We start from the raw sequence: 23516 nt of genomic DNA, 5'->3' as shown, positions 1-23516 counted from the left end.
TATTGTCTAATATCAGCATTAAATGTTATGAAGGTTTTATTCTAAAACTTGTGGAGCTGAATCCCAAAGTTTGGTTACTATTGATATGGTTAGATTTAAGCTGTCTGCTTTTTGGTTTTTGTTTTCCTCTGATTTGTCTTTCTCTGCTCACTCTTCCTACCTTCTTCTGGATTATTGGTATATTTTTTAAATATTTTATTCAGTTCTAAATAGTCTCTAATAGCCTGTATGCCAATACAATAGCCATTATGATTTTTCCATGATTCAATAATTATTTAAAAGAATGTTGTTAATTTCCAGGTATTTGGGATTTTCCCAAGTATTTTACCGGTACTGATTTTTTATTAGTACATTTTCATACTTAAGTGTTCTTCTAAAATTTCAGTTTAATAGCTTGATAATATTACACTTTATAGATGTATTCTCCCTTGCCATTCCATCAGTTTTGACAATTCCTTTTTTCTATTTTTATAAAAACTTAGAGATGAAATTTTTGTATGCATCTCTGATTTTTTTCTCACAATCAATTCTTATTGGGAAAAGGAATAGAAAGAACTTTCCAGCTCTTAATATAGAAAAGATTCACAGTTTGTGGTCCTAGAAACATTGTTCATGAGTTTCAACATCAGGTAGTTCACTTTTTCTTTACAAAAATGATAAAAAATATATTTCATTGCTTAAAGTTTCATGTATTTGGTTATTAGTGGATTTGAATGTAATTTTGTGTGTTTTGGGCAATGTTTTTTCCTTTAATCAATAGTTTAGAATTGGAATTTTACTCATTTTCTAGAAATAGGAATAGTCCTTTCCTTTTTTTTCTTTTTTAAAATTTTTAAAACTCTTTATTTAAATTCAGTTTAGTTGACATATACTGTATTATTAGTTTCGGGTGTAGAATTTAGGGGTTCATTAGTTGCATATTACACCAGTGCCCATGACATCAAGTGTCCTCCTTAATGCCCATCCCCCAATTATTCCTTCCCCATCTCAGAATCTTCAGGTGGTTTCCTCGAGTTCAGCTTCTCTTATGGTTTGCCTCCCTCTTTATTTTTATCTCATTTTATGTTTTCTTCCCTGTGTTCATCTGTTTTGTTTCCTAATTTCTACATATGAGTGAAATCATATGGTATTTGTCTTTCTCTTACTGTCTTATTTCATTTAGCATAATATCCTCCAGCTCCATCCACATCATTGAAAATGGTAAGAGTTCATTCTTTTTGATGGCTCTGGGTGTGTGTACGTAAACACCACTTCTTCTTTATCCATTCATCTGTTAAGGGACATTTGAGCTCTTCCCATATTTTGGCTATAGTACATTGCTGCTATAAACATTTGGGTGCATGTGCCCCTTCAAATCACTGTTTGCATCCTTTGGATAAGTACCTAGTAGTGCAATTGCTGGGCCATAGGGTAGCTCTATCTTCAACTTTTTGAGGAACCATCATACTGTTTTCCAGAGTGGCTGCAACAGTTTTTATTCTCACCAACAGTGCAAGAGGGTCCCTCCTTCTCCACATCCTCACCAACATCTGTGGTTTCCTGAATTATTAATTTTAGTCATTCTCACTGGTGTGAGGTGGTATCTCATTTTAGTTTTGATCTGTATTTCCCTGATGCTGAGTGATGTGAGCATTTTTTATGTGTCTGTTAGCCTCTTGTATGTCTTCTTTGGAGAAATGTCTGAAGAAAAAAACTGAACCACTTTCTTACACCACACACAAAAATAGACTCAAAATGGATGAAAGACCTAAATGTGAGACAGGAATACATCAAAACCCTAGAGGACAACAGAGGCAGCAACTTCTTCAACCTTAGCTGCAGCAACTTTTTGCTACGCAGGTCTCCAAAGACAAGGAAAACAAAGGCAAAAATGAACTATTGGGATTTCATCAAGATAAAAAGCTTTTGCACAGCAAAGGAAACAGTTAACAAAACTAAAAGATAATCTATGAAATGGGAGAAGATATTTGCAAATGACTTATCAAACAAAGGGCTGGTATCCAAAGTCTATAAAGAGCTTATCAAACTCAAAACCCTAAAAAACCAAAAAATCCAGCCAAGAAATGGGCAGAAGACATGGAATAGACTTTTTTTAATGAGTTGTAGGAGTACTTTATGAACTAGGGATACTAATTCTTTATTTATAATGTGTGATGCAGATTCATGATATGCTATTTGCCTTATAGTTTTGTTTATGGTACTTTAATATGCCCACGTCCTCTCATAGATTATGAAGATATATTTCTCACTAAGATGGTCTCTTCTAGCTGTTGGTTGTGGATCACAGGACATCTCCTGAGACCTCTCTAAGTTTCTCTAAACATGAAATCCAGACTTAGCCTCAAGAGAGGAAATATTTGTGTGAATGTGGGAGAGAAGTCACTTCTCCAATTGTGTTCTCCAAAACAAAATGTCTTGATGGTCTTATTCTTAATATGCAAACCAAAACAGTGCTCATTGATGAATAAAGAGACATGTATGTCAAGAGTAATAACTCAACACAGTATCCTCTCAAAGACCACTTTGGTATCTGTTTCCTCTTGAGACTAACCTTTCTATACATGAAATCATATTAATAAATTGTCTCCTCCTCACAACTGTAAATCTTCTTTCCCTTCCTTGGATTGGAGGAAGGTGAATGGATATATCCATGCATGCCACTCTGAAATCAATCTCTCCCCTCTTCCTTATCAGTGGATGATCAATGTGATTCTCTTTCCACAACTGGCATTTCTTCTACCCCTGAGCAATGTCAGTGCTGCTTTACATGTGGTGGGTGGGGTAAAAATGGAACAGAGGGAAGTAGACACAAAAGGAAGAAGTAGTGGTTAGTGGTCTGCTGAGAGACTTTTCAGAAGACTATACATCACAAAGATGAGAAAATGAATAATTCTGTGCAAGTCTCTAGTTTCTTCTTTTTGGCAATTCCAGGCAGATGAAAAAAAAAATCTATCCCTTCTTCTGTTCTCTCTTCAAGATCTCCAGGCAAGTCTGGCTCCCTGGTCAGTGCCCAGAGGCTCCTATGTGTCTACCTGAGCCCCTTTTAACAATGACAAGAGTGTGGTCTCCCATCATCCAAGGCCACAAGTGTAGTCACACCTGCCTGTCTGCCATTCTGTGTGAGCATGGCCTGTCCTACAGGGAATCCTGTTTTCTGAGGAATGGCGATGAGGGATTAAATATGATCTCCAAAGAGAAGGGCAGGTTTTACAGGTGGCTACCGATGAAACAATGTCTGAGCTACAAATCTGCTCATAGTTCAGCGGCTGACAGTGATCCATCCAGTGAGATGGATCTGAAAACAAACATTCAGTCTTACTGAAAAGTGCCTTCTTCCTGCCAGAATCAAGTGGTCTCGCTGTGACCAGTTTCTGTTTTCAATACCCAGCCCAGCCACTTTGCTTCGGCTTTAGGTTAACTAGGTATCTGGAGTATTTCTTGGCACAAACTCCGTTTGTCCCTCTGTACCTGGTAGAACTAGAAAGGTTGCCACACTAGTTTGGAAAAGAGAAGATATTTGCTCTCCACACAAGCTTAAATATACTGAAAGCAGGACTTGCTCTTTTATTCATAAAATATCAACAAGTTTCTTTTGGAATCAGAAACATGGTCCTAGTTATATGGCCTTAAGTAGAAATGGGAATTTATTCCCATTGGGAATGGCTTTTAGAACACTGATCAGGAAGGTCAAGAACAAACTGGGATCAGAAGGCAGCATGCCATGGGAAGCTAGCAGGAACCTGCCCCTTCCACCTGCCATGGGTGTCCTACTCAACCTCTCTGTGCCCCCATCTCCTTATCCTAAGATGAGAACAAATGTTCGGCTTGCAAGCTCTTGTGAGGATTAAATGAGTTAATGCATGTGAAGGGCTTATAACTATGTCTGGAATACTCAAATGCTAACAGTTTCTCTTGCTGTCTGCTTTTGCTTCTATCTGCCTACACGTCAGTTTCTATTTTGTTTCTCTGACAGAATGTCCCAGCATCTAAAATCATCTTTTTTGTTTAACTGTCCAGTTGTATGACATCAGCCTTCCTTCACAGCCTCTGTGGAGAGGGACGGGCTGCTCCACTGTGTGCTCCATGCTGGTGGTGAGAACTCAGGCTAGCTCTCACTGATGCTCTGAACATTTCTGCTCTGAAAACGTCACTCTCTGGCATACTTGGGCTGTTTCTCGCTCCCCATGGAAGGCTGGACTTCCGGAACCAGGGAGGAACATGCAGTGAACCTCGACGGTATCCATGGATTGATCAGAATTCATTTGTTTCAAGTCACACTGACGGAGTAGATGACCACATGCAACGCTTGAAGTCCTGCCTCCAGAAGTTTTCCTTCATCATCTGCTTTAAGGAATGATCCTGGTTGAGGATGCCATGTGACAGGAGACCCCTTCCAGCATATTGTACAAGAACACCTGTGAAGGAAGTCCTGGTTCCTCATCTCTAGTGAACTGGTTGTAAGGAGATCTACGTGAGGCCATAGGTGAGGACTGCAGGAGAAGACAGGCAGCAGAAGTCAAGCTCCGTGCTCCTACACTTCCCGTATGTCAGCGTGAGCCAGTGAGGAGGGACACTGCTGTGCACGCTCAGCCTTGTGGTCCCAGGAGACTTGCTCATAACCAACAGCTCGGACTGCCTCATCTCTGCTTGTGCCATGATGGAGCATGAAATGTCCAAGAAGACCCAGAGGTGAATTGGATTCTTTTTCTCAAAAAAAGAATATAGCTTTCCCTAAAACCCTAGGAGCCATATCCTAATTCTCTCATTCTGGCTCCTTGGAGGACCCACACAGCACCAATATTGGCTGTAGTCACTTGAGATCACAAGTATCTGACCATGGACAACGCGAGATCTGCTGTATCCCTTGTTTCAGTGGTTAAGCAGTATCTGCAGCAGTCTGAGCTTGCAGATCCTTCTCTTGCCCTGGTCCTGGTTCAAAACTGACCACCTTATGGGCTACTTGGCAATTGAGTAAGAACAATACACTTAAATGAGGACTATGTTGCTTCCAAAATCCAAAGATATCTGCCAAATGCTGTATCTCTTCCTTAGCAACAAAGGGGTGTAAGTGGCAGCATTTTGCTTTAAACATTGACAATGTCCTGAAATGGGATTACTAACATCAACTAACTTACAGGAATTCTGTCACATGGGATACTTGCACCAGCACATGGCATCGAGCAAGTGCTCAGGCTGGCTCTGACGATGATGTTGGTGATGCCGATCACGTTTATTATTGTTGCTGTATTTGACATTTAAGAAAGATTGCACAGACCAGACATTTTTAGTTCTCTGAAAACCTTCCTTCTCCCCTCCTGGCCATGGCATACCGCAGTCAGCTGGGTCAGAGGAACAGAGATAACGTCTGACACGGAAATGACAGGAGCCACATCTCTCCTTAAAAAGCCACTATCAATTTCAAGAAGCTGGTTTGTTAAATAAATAAATAATTAATAAAAAAGAAAGAAAGAAACCAGTTTATGTGCGCTCAAACAACTGCTGGATGTCTGAATCCTTCTACATGTAGCAGCATGTTCCACAGAAACCCTAGACTGTTTTATGGTTTTTAGCAAGAATATGATAGGAAGTGTCCTCCGTCCTCACTTCCTGTATATGTTTGTATGTGTACAAGGCAGGACTATGGGGAAGAAAGAGGGATCCATAGCAGGAGAAGCCGTGGGTTCTCATGTCTGGAAACAGAGCCAGAGATTCCCAAATTCATGTGTGGAGTGAGTTTGGTGAAAGGGACAATGGGGCTGGAAAGAGGACAATAGAGAAGAACATCATTTGGACATTAGTTCCTTCCTTCCCATCAGGTGGGAACAGGGCTCAATTCCAGAGAGGTCTTAAAGCCATCCTGAACCCCTCTAATGCCTGCTGGTGCATCAGGACCAGAGACCAAGCATCACACAGCTTCAGCATGGCCACCAGCTTCCTCTTCCCTTTACCCTTCCTCTACTGGGTGACCATGATGGTGCTGTGGTCATTCAGGACACCAGTGGCCTGGGAGGTGCAATCGCCATAGGCAGGGAGCCAATAGTCAGCCAAAGGACAGCCCAATGCCAGGACTGACCCCACAGGGAGGCATATGTGGGTCAGAGAAGATGATGGTGAAGTGGGTGGTGTGAAGAGGTCTGGGCACATGGCACAGACTGTAGTTTTTCCCTCCTGCAGTGTCCCTGCAGAGGAAGGCTGATGCTCCCATTACCAGCCCAGCACATTCTTCTCCAGAACTGCCCCTGCTGGAGGGAAATCAGACTCCTGAGGTAAGCACACAGCCCAGGTGAGGAGGAAGAGGTCCTGCTTCCTACAGAAGTACATTCACAGTGGACACCCACCCTCCTCAAGCCCCCACTGCAAACCCCTCCGTGGCCAGGTCCTAGTGTAGTGATGGGGATGCTGATGAGTTTCCTGGCCACTCATTCCCTTTACCTATGGTTGAATCTCCTGCATAACTCGGATGCCCAGCCAGGTTTGGGCCACTTTGGGTAATTAACAAAACTAAAAATAACATAAGAAATATTGAGCAACAGATACTGTGACCATCACTTAGCATACATTAATGAATTTAATCTCCATTTGAGAGGTATTATTACTGTTTTCCCCATTTCACAGATACAGAAACCAAGGCGCAGGGAAGTTGAGCAACTTACCCAAAGTGGCCCAGCCAGTTGCTGGCTGAGGGAGCATGGCCCCAGAGCCTTGCTCTGTTGCACACACACTACTCGTAAAATTACACCAAAGCCCACAGAAGCTAAGTGATTCACTCAGGTTAACCAACCAGTAACCAAATCACTAAATTTTCAGGTGCGAAGCACCACCTGGCTGGCCTGGGGAAGATAGGGATCTCACACTTTCCCTTCATTCCACTAACGTGTTTGAAGCACGAGCTCTCTGCCAGGTGCCAGGAAGGAGAGACACAGTGGGATGGAAAAAGGCACTGAGAGCCAAGAACTATATAGGGCGGTGGTCCCTGACTGCACTTCTGGACAAGGAGCCTACCAGACCATCTTCTGTGGTGCCAAAACCCAGTGGACCCCTTGTGTGCAATCCATCCCCAGAGAGGTGCCTTTGGCCAACACCAGTGCTCTGCTGTGTAGGAAGGGTGCCAGTGCCAACACCCGCTGCTGAGGCTGCTGTGTCTAGTCCACTCTTATGGGCTGGTTCACTTAGTCAGCATTTATTGTGCATGAACCATGTGCTAAAGATGCGAGAATTTTCCTTCTTATTTGACACTCAAAACAGAGAACTTGGGGAAAGTTTCAAAGTAGGAACACGAACGTGCTGCATTCCACATCTCTTGCCCTCTCTGGCACTAGGCAAATGCCATACGTCCTGGAACAACCTCCACCCCCACCCCTGCTTAACTCCTACTCTTCACAGTCCAGCTCAATGCCCCTGTCTCTGAGAAGACCCATTGTTCTCCCAACTCCACCTTTAGGAATAATGATGAAAGATAGTTCCTAAAGATAATAATAGCTAGTCCTTAACATAGCACTTACCTAGAGCCCCACACTGTTCTAAGTGCTGGACATATGTTAACTGGTTGTATATAGCATTCTTTACATACGAGGGACTTAGCCACAGAGAGGGTAAGCAAGTTAGTCAAGGTCACACAGCTAGCAAATGATAAAGCCTAGTTTTGAACCCAGAAGTCTGGCTCCAGAATCAATACAAAGATGCCATAGATTTAAGACAAAATTTTATGACACATTTCAGAAAACAAAGAAGAAACATTGCATTATATTTGTACTAAAACCCTGCCTTGATGACGACTGATATATAACCACATAATTGTATCCATTTCTTCCTTGACATTGCATTTGACGCTTGTGTCCAAGAGTCCCTCTTGCCCAGAGTATGGATCTTCTGAACCACTTGAGCCGGCAGCAGTATATGTGGGTACTTTTAGATGTAAAGATACAGCTTCCAAGCACAAAGTTAAGTCAAAGTTTCATTTTTTTATCTGTGTTGTACCATGAGTTACCGTAAGTTAAGTATCTTCTGGGGCACTAGCCCAATATGATAGAAAGATATGTACACAGCCTAGACCTTTGAAGGAAATGACAATGAGCAATGCTATTGATAAAGATTTCCAATCAGGTGATTAGTTTTCTCTGAACTTGACTCAGACATCCCCAGCTTAGATTCATCTTGGCCACGCCAGGCAACAGGGGCTGCTCCTGGCAGACCTCACCTGCACTACCCATGCACAGGTGTATCGGGCAGCATGTGACCAATCTTGCCAGACCCTGTGCCTCTCTTGGTGCTGGACACTGTCTACCTTTTAGCTCCCTTGCCAGCCTTTCTATCCCCCTCTGATTCACCACGGAACTTCCCAGCCCTGGTCTCTAACTCACACTTCCCAACCAAGGACCAGAAGCCTGTGTAAAGCCAGAGTGAGTACTGTTGTCAGGTAGGGTCTCCAAGGGAGGGGCTCACCTCTGCGAGGTGAGGCTTGTAAGGATGTCCTCGAGAACCCTGGTCCTACTGAGAGTCACTTGGGGGATCAAGATAGGTATGCAGCAAGTGGTTGGGGAAAATGCTTGTGTGAGTCCTTGGCACAGCCTCCTGTCTAACCTTGTCCTTCTTTCAGAACATCCAGCCTGCCTGGACATGCTTATGCCCAGCTCTGGAGCTTATGTCCAGGTCCCTCACCTGCCCATCAGGGATAAGAAGGTGAAGTTGAGCTTTGGAGAAGTGCCTCTGTCTTTGCTGGAGCTGAGGGGTGGTGGGATTCAGAACACAGAAGAGCCCTGCCGAGCAGTGCCTGCTGCCGCCCTCTGCATAGACAGCAACCACTCCTCGGCATGCAGGAAGAGTGTGGTCTCTGCTGCCGATTTCCTTCAAAGCCAGCAGCTACTGTGACTCTTTCCTGTCTGGGGAGAGAGGCTGAAGCCCTGGGTTATCATGTTTCAGGACTGGGCTGTAAGAGGCTCATTGTTTTTTTTTTTGTTTTACTACTCCTGATTCTCTCATTTCTTCTGACAGAATCCCTAGGAACACCCAGGGAGGCATGCAGCATCCAAGTTCCCGGCTTTTCTCTTCCAGGGACTTAGTCTTCAAATGGAGTATGTGGTTCAGTGTATTATTAGACACAGCGGGCCCTCAACAAACCTTATCTTCCTTTGTCTTCATGAATACTTTCCTGCTCAAGATCCCTCTGATTTCTTCTCCACACTGAAGAAAGGGCAGCCTCAGAGGAGTGCCCCAAGCATGGAGGGGGCCCTAGAGGGAACTACAGCAAGCAAGGAATGCCCTGCAGGCATGTCTTGATCTTGACTCAATTGTCGGGGTCTCCAGGTGCCGACCGGGATGGCCATGTGCACCCCTGCCTGGAGCCCTCAGCCACTGCTTCAAGGAAAAGGAGAAATATTCATCAGGGAGCTGGCCAGGTGGCATGTGACTCAGAAGTGTCCCATGAGGATGCTAGAGAAGCTTCTGAGCTGTCTGGTCCCGACCTGCTCATAACCCAGACCCAAACCCTCAGGGACCAGAGTTTGCCTGGCCAAGCTACCCGCCAGCCCAGTACTCTCCATCCCCTCAGCCATGGCTATTTCATCTGCACCGCAGTGAAGCCAGCCCTGCCTCAGGGCCCTCAGCCAGGACAGCCAGGACATAGAAGGGACACAGGCCAAGGGGACCTGGGTGAGTAGGAGCTTCGAACAAGCCCCAAGGGCCAGCTGTGCAGAGTCAGCTCCTGCACACGGAGAGCAGGAGCCTGGGACCAGGCCATAGATGGCATGGCAGAGCCCTGGGGCATGTGTTGCCATGGTCCTTGGGTTTTGTGGTGACAGAGGGCCTCCACTGCATAAACCATGGGAGGAGACTTGGACTCCATCACTCAAGTCAAAACCACATCCTTGTCCATAACAGTGAGTCACTGTACCAGAAAGAGGCTCACCAACAGCTCTTCACTTTGGTCCCAGGAAGACCAAAACCTGAGCTTCCGGCCACTTGAACATGTGGGCAGGACTTTCCAGTATGATTTAAATCTTGACTTTTGAATCTTGACTCTCACACGTATTTCTATCATCCACCTCAGGAGGCCTGTGTACATGAATAAACAACAGAATAACACAGTGTAGACAGATGCAGTGAGAAAACCAGTTGTGAGAACAAACTCCTGCCACATGTCCCTGCCCCAGTGGCAGACTTCCATTCCTACTGCCACAGTGGAGTGCACAGACTACATCACACTGCATTAGGTTAATTAGGTGAAAAACCACCATCAGTCCAGTAAGTTCCTGGCTAACGGATTCCCTTCCTCACTCTGCATCCTCTACTTCCCATTTCTAAGAAACAAATTAATTCTTAATACACTTTTTAGATTAACTTCACATCATTTTAAAAGGAAAAAAAAAACACTTGACTTTCCTAGGAGATTTGAGCATGAATATTATGTCAGGAATTTTTTTACACCACTGGCCCTTGTGGTTCTCAGGCCTGCGTGTTTGGACTGGAACTCCACCAATGAGGTCCCTGGTGTAGATGGCAGTCTGTGGGACTTCTCCATACAATGAAATACATAGTATGGGTTATGTTTCCATAATTGCATGAGGCAATCCCTCGTAATAAACCTCTTTTCTCTGGGAAGCCCTGAGTGATACAAAGCACAAAGAATGATCTAGTTCAACAAAAAAGAGGACGTGTTTGGGACAAGAGGAGCATGACCTCTGTGCTTTGGAGCTGGCAGTCCTGGCAGGTGCCCATGAGCAAGTTACAGACCAGTAAGATCCGAAAATGAGATGAGGTGTGAGAATATCTGGTTGACACATGGATAGGAAAGACCACGGCAGAGACTCAAGAATAACAACATTGGTTCCCAGAACACATTTGGGAATAGTCTCTTCCCCACTCTGTTTTTGGAAGACAGGTGACACGGCAGAACAAGAAGGAGATTTGAGCTGGGTGGGAGTGCTGACCACCATGCACACTGTCTGACCTTGGGAGCTCGTTGTCCGCTCTGAGCCTCTGGCCTCCTATCTGCAAATGGGAGCAATTGCCCCATCTAGCAGGGTGGTTAGAAGACCAAATGCCTAAGCAATGCCTGTTGCAAAGAAAGCGTATCATCAATGGGAAATTTAATGTTGGATAATTGCTACCATTTTTATGATGGGAAGTAATGTCCTTTTTTAGATACTCCAAAGACAACTCATCAGGAGGTCTCCAGAGAATCTTACTTGTGTTGTTGCTATGATAGTCTCCATCCTGGGTACCCAAACCGAGGCACATACATGGGCTCCTGCGTGCATTCATCTACACTCATCCAGTCTCCAGTCTGTTATTTCAGTCAGAACTCTTGGTTCTGGCAACAGAATGACTCTGGGTCTCTTCAAAATGGGGATACTTTACTAGAAGTATATAAAGGACTCAGAAAATGGGAGAATGAGACTTAGAAATGAGTGAAAACAGATGGGAGCTGGAAGTCCAAGAGTTAGGAACCACAGCAAGTGTGTCCTGTTGTAGAAACCTGACCCGCACACTGCCCCTTCCACGGTCTTGGCTGCACAGCTCTGTGCCATCAGCAGAGTCCTAGGGTAGAGGTCTGATTGGCTGAGCCTGGGTCACAGCCCACCCCAAGGCAGCTCAGGCAATGGAGGATGAAGAGTCTTCCTCTTTGGGCTTTTCAAATGAAGGCTACCCTGCCCTTTACCACACTCATCCTTCAGGTAAGTCCATCTAAAGAAAAATCAAAGAACCAGTGGGAAGGTGGTACTCTGAGACATCAGATAAATAAGTAAGCAACAAGAATCTGCTGAAGGCAGTAACTTGATCATCTGAGAATTTGACTGCCTGACCCCCAACCCTACTTCCCTTCTTAAATTTGAGAGAACACCCTTGGTGATAAGATTCTTTGAACTTCCCCTTTTTGAACTTCTTCATCCTGACCCTTGGAAACCTCCGTTACCACAACTCTGACACCAGTTTCAGGACATCAAGAGTCTCCAAATCAGTGGTACCATGTGTATCTCATCTCTATCCCTGGACATCTGCGTGAAAGTGCCAAGGTCCAGATAGTCCCAGCCCCACAGGGAACTGTGATTATCTGCTGATGGCCTGCCTGCCCCCATGTCCCACCCCTCACCCTCTACAGCACACACAGCCCCACAAACTCAGTTCTTTCCCTGCCTGGAAAACGTGAACATTAAAAGAACGTGAGTCTGAGAAGTTCTAGATTCTATACGTTCCAACTACAGATTTATCTCATTAACCAGTTGAAATATTTTCTTGACTCTACTTTCTACTATGAAATGGGAGATTTTTTAATTAGATGAGTTTTGTGATCTTTATAAAATCAATACACTTGCTGGCGTGACTTACCCTAATACAGGAGAATCAATTTCTTCTTGTGTCTTTCTTAAAAAACCATAGTTAACTTCCACAAACCGTCAATGACCCCAATCTAGCTCTTGCTCAACATATATGGCAAGATTCCTTTTTTTTTTTTTTTTTAAATTCTGCAGTTCTCTAAGGTAGGAACTCCACCCAGTGGCCAAGAATTAGATGAGGAGTTTAGGAAACCCTCCAACTTCCTGAAACTAAGTAGTGTCTTTGTGGAGTCCAAGAGCCATGTATTCAGAAGCCACTGGATGGCTAGGAAGGGAGAAGAGAAAGAGCCCTTGGACCCCCAAGCAGAACTCTGCCTTGAAAAATAGATGGTTTTTTCTTCTTCTTCTCTTTGGTATAACTGATAAGACATCCCATAATCAAGAGCGATGCAAGAGGGCTTGCCACAAAAGGAGTTCGCCAAGACCAAGCACCATAAGGAAGAGCTTCTCTGTCAAAGAGAACAGTGGTTCACCACTCTGAGCACGAGGCACTACAGGACTGGGAGCTTCTTTTCATTCTTTCTGAGAAGAGCCTCCTTCAGCAAACCTCCCTCATTGGCCTCCGTCACTTCTGTCTTCGCTTTTCCTCCCTGACTTACTCTACCACATCCTGAAGCAGAACCAAGGCCAGGACAGTGAAAGCATTGCCCTTGCCTAATTGGTGCACTTCTGAAGAATACTGTTCTCTCATCCACTCATGCATTCACTTACCTGGTCTGCGTTTTGGCCACTTTTCCCAGTAGTATGTGCTGACTCCAGGGGAAATATAAAATTCTACTGCACACATGTTCATTTGGTATATACACTGTTGACTCACATGGTATTTAAAGGCATTGTTTAAGTTAGCTACAGTTAGGAAATCAGGAACTGGAGCTTCTCTTATAAAAATTAGAAAATGAGATTATGTCAGATTTTCGGACTTGGTAACAAAACGGGTAGTTGAATATCTGGCTGTTTGCAGATGCAGTGTATACCGTCCACTTAACCACAGTCTCTACTAATCCCTGTCGTTTCCCTGAATCTGAAGCCAGATGACAGGCTGCCATGATTTTCTCAAATATCCGGTTATTTTATTTATAGTAGATATAAGAGTGACTTTTTACCCACATCTCTACCAAAAGTGAGAAAACAAAAGATAGAATAAAAACTTGTAGTTTCAAAAAAAATATAGATCATTTCTTTGTGAGGAGTAAAAAAATGGTCCTAGATAAGTATGCAAATAAAGTGGGTCTTTGCCAATTACATACCCATAAAGATACTATTATGAAATTAATTATAGTAAGAATTATGGCAGGCTCAGAAAAGATGCATGCTAGAGAACACAATGAACTAAAAACAGAACTGAACTTTAAACAGGCTTCTTTTTCTTGTTCTTAGATTAAATATTGCCACGAGGGAATGCGGCTATGTGTTTAATAAAAAACAAAAGGCTTTCCAAGCACAAACACTTTCAGAGAGGGTAAATCTATAAAAGAATGTCTGTTGAGGGCAAAAATATTATGTTTCCTGAAGAGAACCAAGCATTGGCAGATGTTCAGAAAGCTGAAAATATCGCCTAGAACTGAAAGACTAAGTCTATGAAAATTTCAATTAATTCATGGCATTTTCTATGGCAACTTGTAAGATTATAAGTATAAATAATAGCACTTGGACTGCAATGTTCATAGCAGCAATGGCCACACTTGCCAAACTGTGGAAAGAGCCAAGATGCCCCTCAACAGATGAATGGATAAAGAAGACATGGTCCATATACACTATGGAGTATGATGCCTCCATCAGAAAGGATGAACACCCAACTTTTGTAGCAACATGGACGGGACTGGAAGAGATTATGCTCAGTGAAATAAGTCCAGGAGAGAAATTCAATTATCATATGGTCTCACTTACTTGTGGAGCATAAGGAATAACCTGGAGGACATTAAGAGAAGGAAAGGAAAAGTGAATGGGGGGAAATTGGAAGGGGAGATGAAGCATGAGAGACTGTGGACTCTGAGAAACAAACTGTGGGTTTCGAAGGGAAAAGGGAGTGGGGTTGGGTGAGTCTGGTGGTGGTTATTAAGAAGGGCATGTACTGCATGGAGCAGTGGGTGTGGTGCATAAACAATGACTCTTGAAACACTGAAAGAAATAAAATAAAATTTAAAAAATAGCACTTGGAGTAACTGCATTCATTTCAATAGCATTAAGAATTAAGAGGGGACTCTGGTGTTAACAGCATATGGAGAGAAGTCATATCAGATACTAATTCTATGTAACAAACCACCCTAATTTTTTTTAAGATTTTATTTATTTGAGAGAGAGAGAGAGAACACAAGCAGGGCGAGCAGCAGGCTCCCCGTGGAGCAAGAAACCTGAGCGAGTTTGATCCCAGGACCCAGGATCTTGACCTGATTGGAAGGCAGATGCGTAACCGACGGAGCCACCCAGTCGTCCCATCCACCTAAGACTTAACGGCTGTCAGTGGCCAGTTACTTACGTTTGGCAGCAGGGGCCGGGTTCAGCAAGACAGTTCTTACCACCCGGGCGGTGCTGGCCTGATTCTTCTGGACTCTTACGTGTTTCTGCTACCAGAGGAAGGACGGCTTTGGGCTGCCTGGTTTGTGATGGCCTCACTTAGCGTGGCTGGGGTGACGGACGGGGTCCTCTCCCCACGGTCTCTTATCCTCAGCGAGCTAGCCCAGGCCAGGTCACGTGGCAGCTCCTGTCTGCCAGACAGGGAAGGCAGATGCCTGCAGTCCGTCACCCAGAACTCGCACAACTTCGCTCCTGCCCCTTCTATTGGCCCAAACCAGTCGCAAGTCCAGACCATACTCAAGACGTCCAGAGAAAGATCTCCGCTCTGTGAGAGGAGTCTCAGTGTAGGGTCATTCCTGCAGGGAAGGGAAGAGTTTGTGGTCTGCTGTAAGTGCTCGTCAGTTGAACAAAGCCTGGACAAACTTAGCAAACGGAGTGTAGACAGGCCTCCACAGTGACCACGGCTCACACCGTGCTCACGGGGAGTTTAAGCTCAGGAGCGCCTGGTGGCTCAGTCTTCATTTCAGTCAGGCCGTGATCTCGGGGTCGTGAAATTGGGCCCTGCATCACGCTCACATGGGGCGTGGAGCCTGGTGAGGAGCCTCCCTCTCTCTCTGCCCCCACCATTCTCTCTCTCTCTCTCTCTCCAAAGGAAAAAAAAAGAAAGAAAAGAAAAGAAACAGAGAAAGAAATCTAAGCTCAAGCTGGTACTGCTTCCCAACGGTAGGAACTGACATCCTGCATTACATCACTGACTAGGAATCAGTCCGCACTACAATGTTAGGCTTCTCAAACTCAGTCGTTAAAGCCATGAACTAGACATGCCTCTGAGATGAGCAGGTCTGAGTTTAGCTCTTTACCTGAGAGTAAGACACAGGGCACGGTGGTCATCGAGGAGTCCTGCTTGTCACACCAAAGGGACTAGAAACAAAATAACTTGCTCCCATCATCTGAGGAGCAGCTGGCCTCGGTTCCCCCCTGGAGATTAGATCAAATACGGGGCCTTTCTGTGGATAATACAATCCCATTTGAACACTAACCATTTCTCCAAGAAGCACTCATTCAGAATTGCCCCAAATGAGGGGTTTTAGTCACTGAAGTCAGTTTCTAGAAATAAAGGTGTGGAGAGCCATGCAGAGTCCCAAATCATGGAACTGAAAAGTGAATGTGGAAAAGGAAACTTGGGACATCAGCCAGCGTGCTTAAAGGGGCCTTTTCCCAACGAGGATGATCATTGACAAGTAAGACGATATCCCACAGAACAACCAGTTCGGCAGCGTGGAAACTCCAGAACCGTACACACCTCAGCAGCAGCTCTCCTAAATACAAGGACCTCTGTGCGGAGTTTCTCCCCATGATCGGGAGTGCTTGTAAACTTGTACAGCAGTAACAAAATAACTGAAGATTGTCACCGTTTAGAGTTTGCAGAACTGAATTTTATGTTGCACATACACTACAAAAGGCCAGTTCTGGTCCGGATCTCTTGATGCAGAAGTAAAGACGTCAGGTTTCCAGTTCCCAATTTGAACACGATGAACAATGAAAGAAAAAGTGATGATTTAATTATGTCTACATTCCAGTTTGTTTTTTCGAACTTGGATTTAGAATGTGATCTCCAACTTCCCCTGTTTATATTACACGGCACACAGTTCCAACAGCTCAGTAAAAACAATGACACTTTTGTTTCATTCTGGCAGTTGATTTTGCTCACACCTCGCTTTCTGCACTCCACACCGCCTGCCAGGATCCCAAGGCTTTGAATTCACACCCCTTAAGATAGGCTGAGTTAGATTAAAACAGATGCCTGGGGCGCCAATCTATGAAAAGCAAGTAAGGCAGAGTACATCGATAAAATGTAAATTTGCCCAACTCCCGTCAAGTAGCAAGAACTCTCTGGAGCAGTTTTGGAAATCATGCCTCTCTAAAACCTTCTCTCTGTTGAGGTTTTTGTCATGTGCAATTCCAGCTAAAAATCAGTAGTCACAGATGAAATCTGGAAGACAAATGCATAGTTTAATGTTGTTTGCCAGTGGATGGGTGATTTTACTTTAGTGTTGTCAGGGAGCAAGAATGTTCCATCCCCTTCAAGGACCTTCTAGCCAGACTCAGAGTCCAACTGACATGGGACAGATTAACGGGAGAAAAATCAAATTTAATAGCATGTATATGAAGAATCCACACAGACACAGAAATTCCAAAAACCATGGTGCAAAATGAGGTATCTATGTCATCCCAGACTAAGGAGAAGGTAGCAGGGGTCTGGGACCTCCAAGGGAAGGAGGGTAGTTCACAGGGTAATGCGGAGAAGAGCAGACGTACGGTAATTAGAGGTTTGCCCTGCCGTGCAGAAGGGTCACTCGGATAAAATTCATCTCTGCTAGTAACCCTTATTCTGGGAAAGACCCCCAGTTTAGATTCTTCTGTGTAGTTAAGAGAGGGGTGAAACTTTCTTTTGAGCCCACAGGGTCTCTGATGCCTACAGCTCAAAATAACCTTCATGCCAGAACGGCCCACCTAGGGGCAGTCCGTCCTCTGCCCCTATAGTATCTAAATTTTATTTTTTATTCTCTTTATGTATGTATGCATTCATTCATTTAATTTGAGTATAGTCGACACACAATGTTATACTAGTTGCAAGTGTACAACATAGGTATCTAAGTTTTAAATTTTTTAATACACAGGCTTCCAGTGAATTACCAGGTTTGGAAAATCACCAAATTGAATGAAAAATTATAGCTTAAAGCAATTTTTATTTTGCAGATTTTTTTTCCAAAATGTTTTAGCCAGTTGAGGTGAAATAATGAAATTAGTTCCTCCTGTTGGAGAGGAAAAAATTCTTACCTACCCTTCAAGACTCTTCTGCCTGGTCTAAGAATTAAACTGACATGATACACATGAACAGGAGAAAATAAAATTTGATTACATCCATATGAGGAAGACACATAAGCATGAGATTCCAAAGATGTTGGGCATAATGAGATATTTATGCCATCCCAAACTAAGGAGAACTAAGGGTCTAGGAGTTAGAGGGAAGGAAAATAATGCATAGGAAGATAGAAAAGTAACAGTCTGCCATACAGTAACAACAGGCAAAGAGAAATTCTCACAACAGACTTGGCCAAGTTCTTCCCTGTCTTCCACCTCTGGTTCATATTATACCATAGTTATCTATGGTGAGCGCTCCCTTCCTGGAGCAGATCCTCTGTCCAAATTCTTTGAGGCAGTCACAAGGGAAGATCAGTTTCCTTCTGAATCTTTTGGGCCTTGGCTGCTTTGATCTTGAAATAATCTGCATGACAAATTGGTTCATCTTGAGGCCACTCATTCTAATCCCCACACTCCTATAAGTGAAATCAGTGGAGTGAAGCAGTATATCCTCTCCCCTTCCAAATAAGTGTCAGGTGTCCCCTCACCCCACATCTGGCCCCTGTCGATGGGACAAATGGAGGCCATCACACTACACATCTAGAGGTTTAAAAGTTAGAGCTCAATCTAGTAACACAGATTTTATCCTGCTGCCTTGACAAATACAGCTCCCAGCTTGACCTGGGAGTCTAGGTTCAAATGGAAAATTCTTGGATCTTTCGGATTCCCTACAGAAACTGCAGTGCAAGGAAAGTAAGCTCCTGGTGGCTGGCCCCAACCGGGCAGTGTCCTCTTTCTGCCCCAACGCCCAGCTCCATGGCACAGCAGAATACATGCGGACAAGCCAGCCTGCACGCACAAGCTTCTGACACATCCTGCAAACGGTACCATCTGTGTCAATCCCTCAGAAAAAGATGTGCAAATGTGCCAAAGTGTTAACAGCTGATGAATCTAGGTAAAAGACAAGCCAGTGCTCATTGTGCGATTCTTGCCATTAAAAAAATAATAATAAAATACAGGACAAAATTAGCATTTTGTTTTAAAAAGGTAATAAATCTCCAAGTTGTGAAGTGGACTGACTTTAACCTGTAGAGCTCACAAGGGACAGAGCAAACCCACAGGAAGGCCTTAGGCTGCAGACCTACTTGCACAATCTCCACCACATGTGTGTGAGTCATGGGCCTGGAATAAAGGGCCCTAAAGAGCTGTGTTTCTCAATTGACCCATGCTTTTTTTTTTAAAGATTTATGTATTATTTGAGAGACAGAGAGCATGGGGGGCTATAGAGGGACAAGGAGAGAATCTCAAGCAGGCTCAGAGCTGAGTGGAGAGCCTGACGCGGGGCTTGATCTCTCAACACTGAGACCACAGATGGAGCCGAAACCAACAGATGGATATTTAACCAACTCAACCCCCCAGGCACCCCTCAGTTGATCCTGTTTTTGAACAAAAAGATCTAATATGTTCATGAACATGGAAGAGTCTAGACTTAGAGCAGGTAACCATCTTGGAAAATTTTCTAATACCAGAAGAGTGTCTTTTGCCATTGGAGGTTAGAACTCTCTATGTGTGTATGTAGGAAACGTGAAAGAACTCTTGCAGATAGCAATGGCCTCCAAAGATGTATCATGGAGCGGACGCGCTGCCTTCTCTCTGAGGGTCAAAGCTGACCGTTCTAAGGATTTATTCCTCCATCACTCGTGAGTCAGCCTCAGGACGATGGCCACACAAACCACAGCAGCTGGTTTGAGAGCAGAGGCTGTTAATACCAAGACTTATAACAAATTTATCTGTTAATTTTTTTTCTACTCATAAAGTCCTCTCGAGATGACAGATTTCCTGTCCTTCACTTAAAAATGCGTAACTTTCCCCCAGTAATGAAGAATATACCCAGCACCCAGATCTTACATTCTAAATGCCATTTTCCACAGAAAAAGACAGGGAGCTTTGGAGGAATGGCTGATTCTAGATCTGGGGCAGGAAAACACAAGACAAGACCAGAGAACCTTGTGGTGCCAGAAAGTTCTGGAAGTGCTCAGGAAAAAGCATAAGGATGAGGACATGTCCAAGGGACCTACGAGCTAATCTGAAAGAGCCCCCAGTGGCTGACACTGGAACATTTGGGCAGTGAAATAAATGAGGTAGCGTGGATTGTCACCCAGCGCACAAAATAAATGCACATGAGTCGGAGGAGATAGAAACAAATGATTGAATGAATGAGTGAACAGACAAATAAATAAACGAAGGAGAAGAGACAAGTCTTCCCCACAGAGCTGGAATTTAACCCCTTCCTTGTCCCATCCCCTGAGAGACAGGACCCAGGGCTTGTTTCCAAACAGCCGAGTGTGGAAAGGGACAAACAGCAGCTTCACGTTGAAGAGACCTGGGGAGACCACTGGAACCCCGTGGTCACAATGAGCAACCCCTGCAAGAAATCATGTCACTACCACAGATCCCCTGATAGGACGTGACAAGAAGTACCCTCGAGTCCTGTGGCATCCTTTCTGAAATCCCATATCCCTAGGCTCATGTTTTCATGGGAAAGAGTCAGACAAACCTAGACCAGAGACATTACCAAATATTTGGCCAATGTTCCTCAATACCATCGATGTCACAAAAAATCCCAGGAAGACTAAGATACGGTCACAGACCAGGGTAAACAAATGAGATGTGGTATTTTGGATGGGATACCAGAAGAGGGAAGGGGTATAATGAAAAACCTGGTGAAATCTGAATAAAGAGTAGAGCTAATCCTAAAGGACCCATCCTGGTTTCTTAGAATTGACAGGTGAACCGCGATAATGTAAGAGGACATCGTTCAGGGAAGCAGAAACAGGGCGAGGGATACAAGGCACTTTCTCTCCTGTTTTTGCAACTTATTTGTGAGTCTAAACTCACTCCAAAATTTAAGCTTTATTCTTATGAGGTACAGAGTTTTAAATGCTTTTTTATTCTTTGTATATGAAAAAGATCAGGATTTTCACAGTTTCTTACAGTTACTGACTACAGGTATCACTGTCCTGCCTTCATGTAAAATCTAAATGCTGCTCCTGATTAATCAAGACACAACCTAGTAAATTGTGGTATATGCAACCCAGGGCTGATATTTCGAAATGAAACCACAGTTTCGGGGCCAGGAACTGAAGCATCCATTTCAGTGACTCAAACACAAAAATGAAAAATAGTACTTGACTTATTTAAACTATTTACGTCTTTGGAAGTTGATTGTGACATGACTTGTGTGTTTGGACACCTTATACCACGTCAAGAATGCAAAATTTCATTTGATAATTAAAATCCACTCATTCAACAAAACTGATGCCAGAAACAAGGGAACAAGATAGGACTTGAACTTCCCCTCAGGTCTTGGTCAACCAATAATGTTCAAGTTCCCCACTTGTGTAAACCACTCTTGTTGGTTGGAAACTGTATCAGTCCCAGTTCCTGGCCCTAAAAGAGTCATAATGACACTGTTCACAGCGGGCTGGGTTCTGGGCCACGAGCTCGGCAGCGTTACTGCCCTCGCACATACTTTGATACCAGCATCCTCCCGAAGCGGTTATCACCTTCACCTCCTTTGTCCCAGTGCTGAGAGTGGGCCCCGAGGATGCTGATTGGCTACTTGACCAAGGTCATATGAACAAATAGGTGCAGGGCCAGGATTTGCATCGAGAAGCATCTCATCTCAGCCTTCCTGAGACAACTGAGAGCCACTGAGACAGGGCAGAGAGGTCAGAGGGCTGGGTGACGAAGGGCCAGATGCCGCCTTGACACCCTGTATGTCCCCAGAGCGCCTGATGTCTGTGGCTGCTGTGGCTCTTACCACATTGTATAAGTCTTGAAAAAAATGTAGTTTATTCATCTTCCTATGCTTCTCAGGTCCTGGACATTGCCTGCAACAAAATCAATGTTCATGTAAGCCCTCGATAGAGAAAGAAGCTAGGGCAGGTCAGAAGCACGTTGTTCTATTAGAGCAATACCGACCACTCATAACTCATCCTCTGATGTCTTCCACTCACGGAAAGATCAAGGGTCTTTTACTCATGGGTATCTCAAGGGTGAGGATGATGGTGACGGTGACAGTGACCACCTTCCACCCTTGCTCATGCTCATCACTGTGTCCCAGAATGCTTCCTTCTCAAGTCAGGTGTCACTTCCACTGAAAAAGTCCTCCTGGGTCTCCGGAATTGGGTTAGATTTCCCTCCTATTGAGCTGTCAGAGCACTTCCCACTCTGTAGCTAACTCCCTCTTCTACCTGCTCCACCAGAGTGAAAGTGTGCGGAGTCTTGCTTACCACTACACTCCCAGCTCCCAGCCCCGTGCATATCATACCGTTCTAGAATCCCTGCACATGTGTTGAAACATTCCTGTAACAGATTTTAGATTCTAGAACACTAAGTCAAAAATGTTACAGTCCATTCTCCAGGAAGCGTGAGATGGGGCTATAATTCATTCTGCACTCTACCTCCTAATCAGATCGAAGTCGGTCGCTTCCTCCGAGACAAATGAGTCAAGGTATTTTCATATACATCAGACAGGCAATGAGCTGTCTTGTGATTCAGATGCTTCATTGCATATGGATGGTTGGCCGCAAGTGGTCTGGCAGAGGCCTGAGTGTCAGAGGCCTGAGTGTCAGAGGAGAGTCTTTCTGCACTGGAAGAGAACCTCTTGGGGTGCCTGGGTGGCTCAGACTGTTGGGTGTCTGCCTTCGGCTCAGGTCATGATCCCTGGGTGTCTGCCTTCGGCTCAGGTCATGATCCCAAGGGTACTGGGATCGAGCCCCACATTGGGCTCCCTGCTTGGCAGGAAGCTTGCTTCTCCCTCTCCCATTCCCCCTGCTTGTGTTCCCTCTCTCACTGTCAAATAAATAAATAAAATCTGAAAGAAAGAAGGAAGGAAGGAAGGAACATAGAAAGAAAGAAAGAAAGAAAGAAAACAGAGAAAGAAAGAAGGAAAGAAAGAAAACAGAGAAAGAAAGAAGGAAAGGAAGAAAGGAAAAAAGAAAGAAAGAGAGAGAGATAGAGAAAGAAAGAAGGAAAGGAAAAAGGAAGAAAGAAAGAAAGAGGAGAGGGAGGGAGGCAGGAAGGAGGAAGGAAGGAAAGGAAGAAGGAAAGAGAACTCCTCCAGCTCTGGCGCAGTTCAGGTTCATCCTTGGATTATGGGAATCTCAGCAGGACGGCAGTCTTGCCTGGTATCTGGAAGCAGAGAGAATGTGTTGCGCCGTTCTTGGGAGAAAGCGGCTGGAATTTCTGAAAATACAGTAACTAAAGCTTTAAGAAGCTTTTCACAGCAAGAAGTCAGAGCAGTACTTCTGTTAAATAGTGACTTTTGTCACTGGGAGTCTCTGACATCGGTTGCCATGCTGCCAGTATTTTAAGAAAGATTCTTCTTCTTCTTCTTTTTTTATTTATTTTCAACATAACAGTATTCATTATTTTTTCACCACACCCAGAGCTCCATGCAATCCGTGCCCTCTATAATACCCACCACCTGGCTCCCCCAACCTTCCCCCTCCCACCCCTTCAAAACCCTCAGATTGTTTTTCAGAGTCCATAGTCTCTCCTGGTTCACCTCCCCTTCCAATTTCCCCCAACTCCCTTCTCCTCTCCATCTCCCCATGTCCTCCATGCTATTTGTTATGCTCCACACATAAGTGAAACCATATGATAACTGACTCTCCATGCTTGACTTCTCTCACTCATTCTTCTACTTCCCTTTTCACTTCATGACTGCTGTGAGCTGTTCTCAGAAGCACCTGCTGCGCTGGCTGCGGGCCCAGGACGGGCCTCTGTGCGCGCTGCCGC

This window comes from Neovison vison, chromosome 10, assembly GCF_020171115.1.
Source record: "Neovison vison isolate M4711 chromosome 10, ASM_NN_V1, whole genome shotgun sequence".
NCBI lineage: Eukaryota > Metazoa > Chordata > Mammalia > Carnivora > Mustelidae > Neogale > Neogale vison.
Note: the sequence above shows the minus strand (reverse complement) of the source record.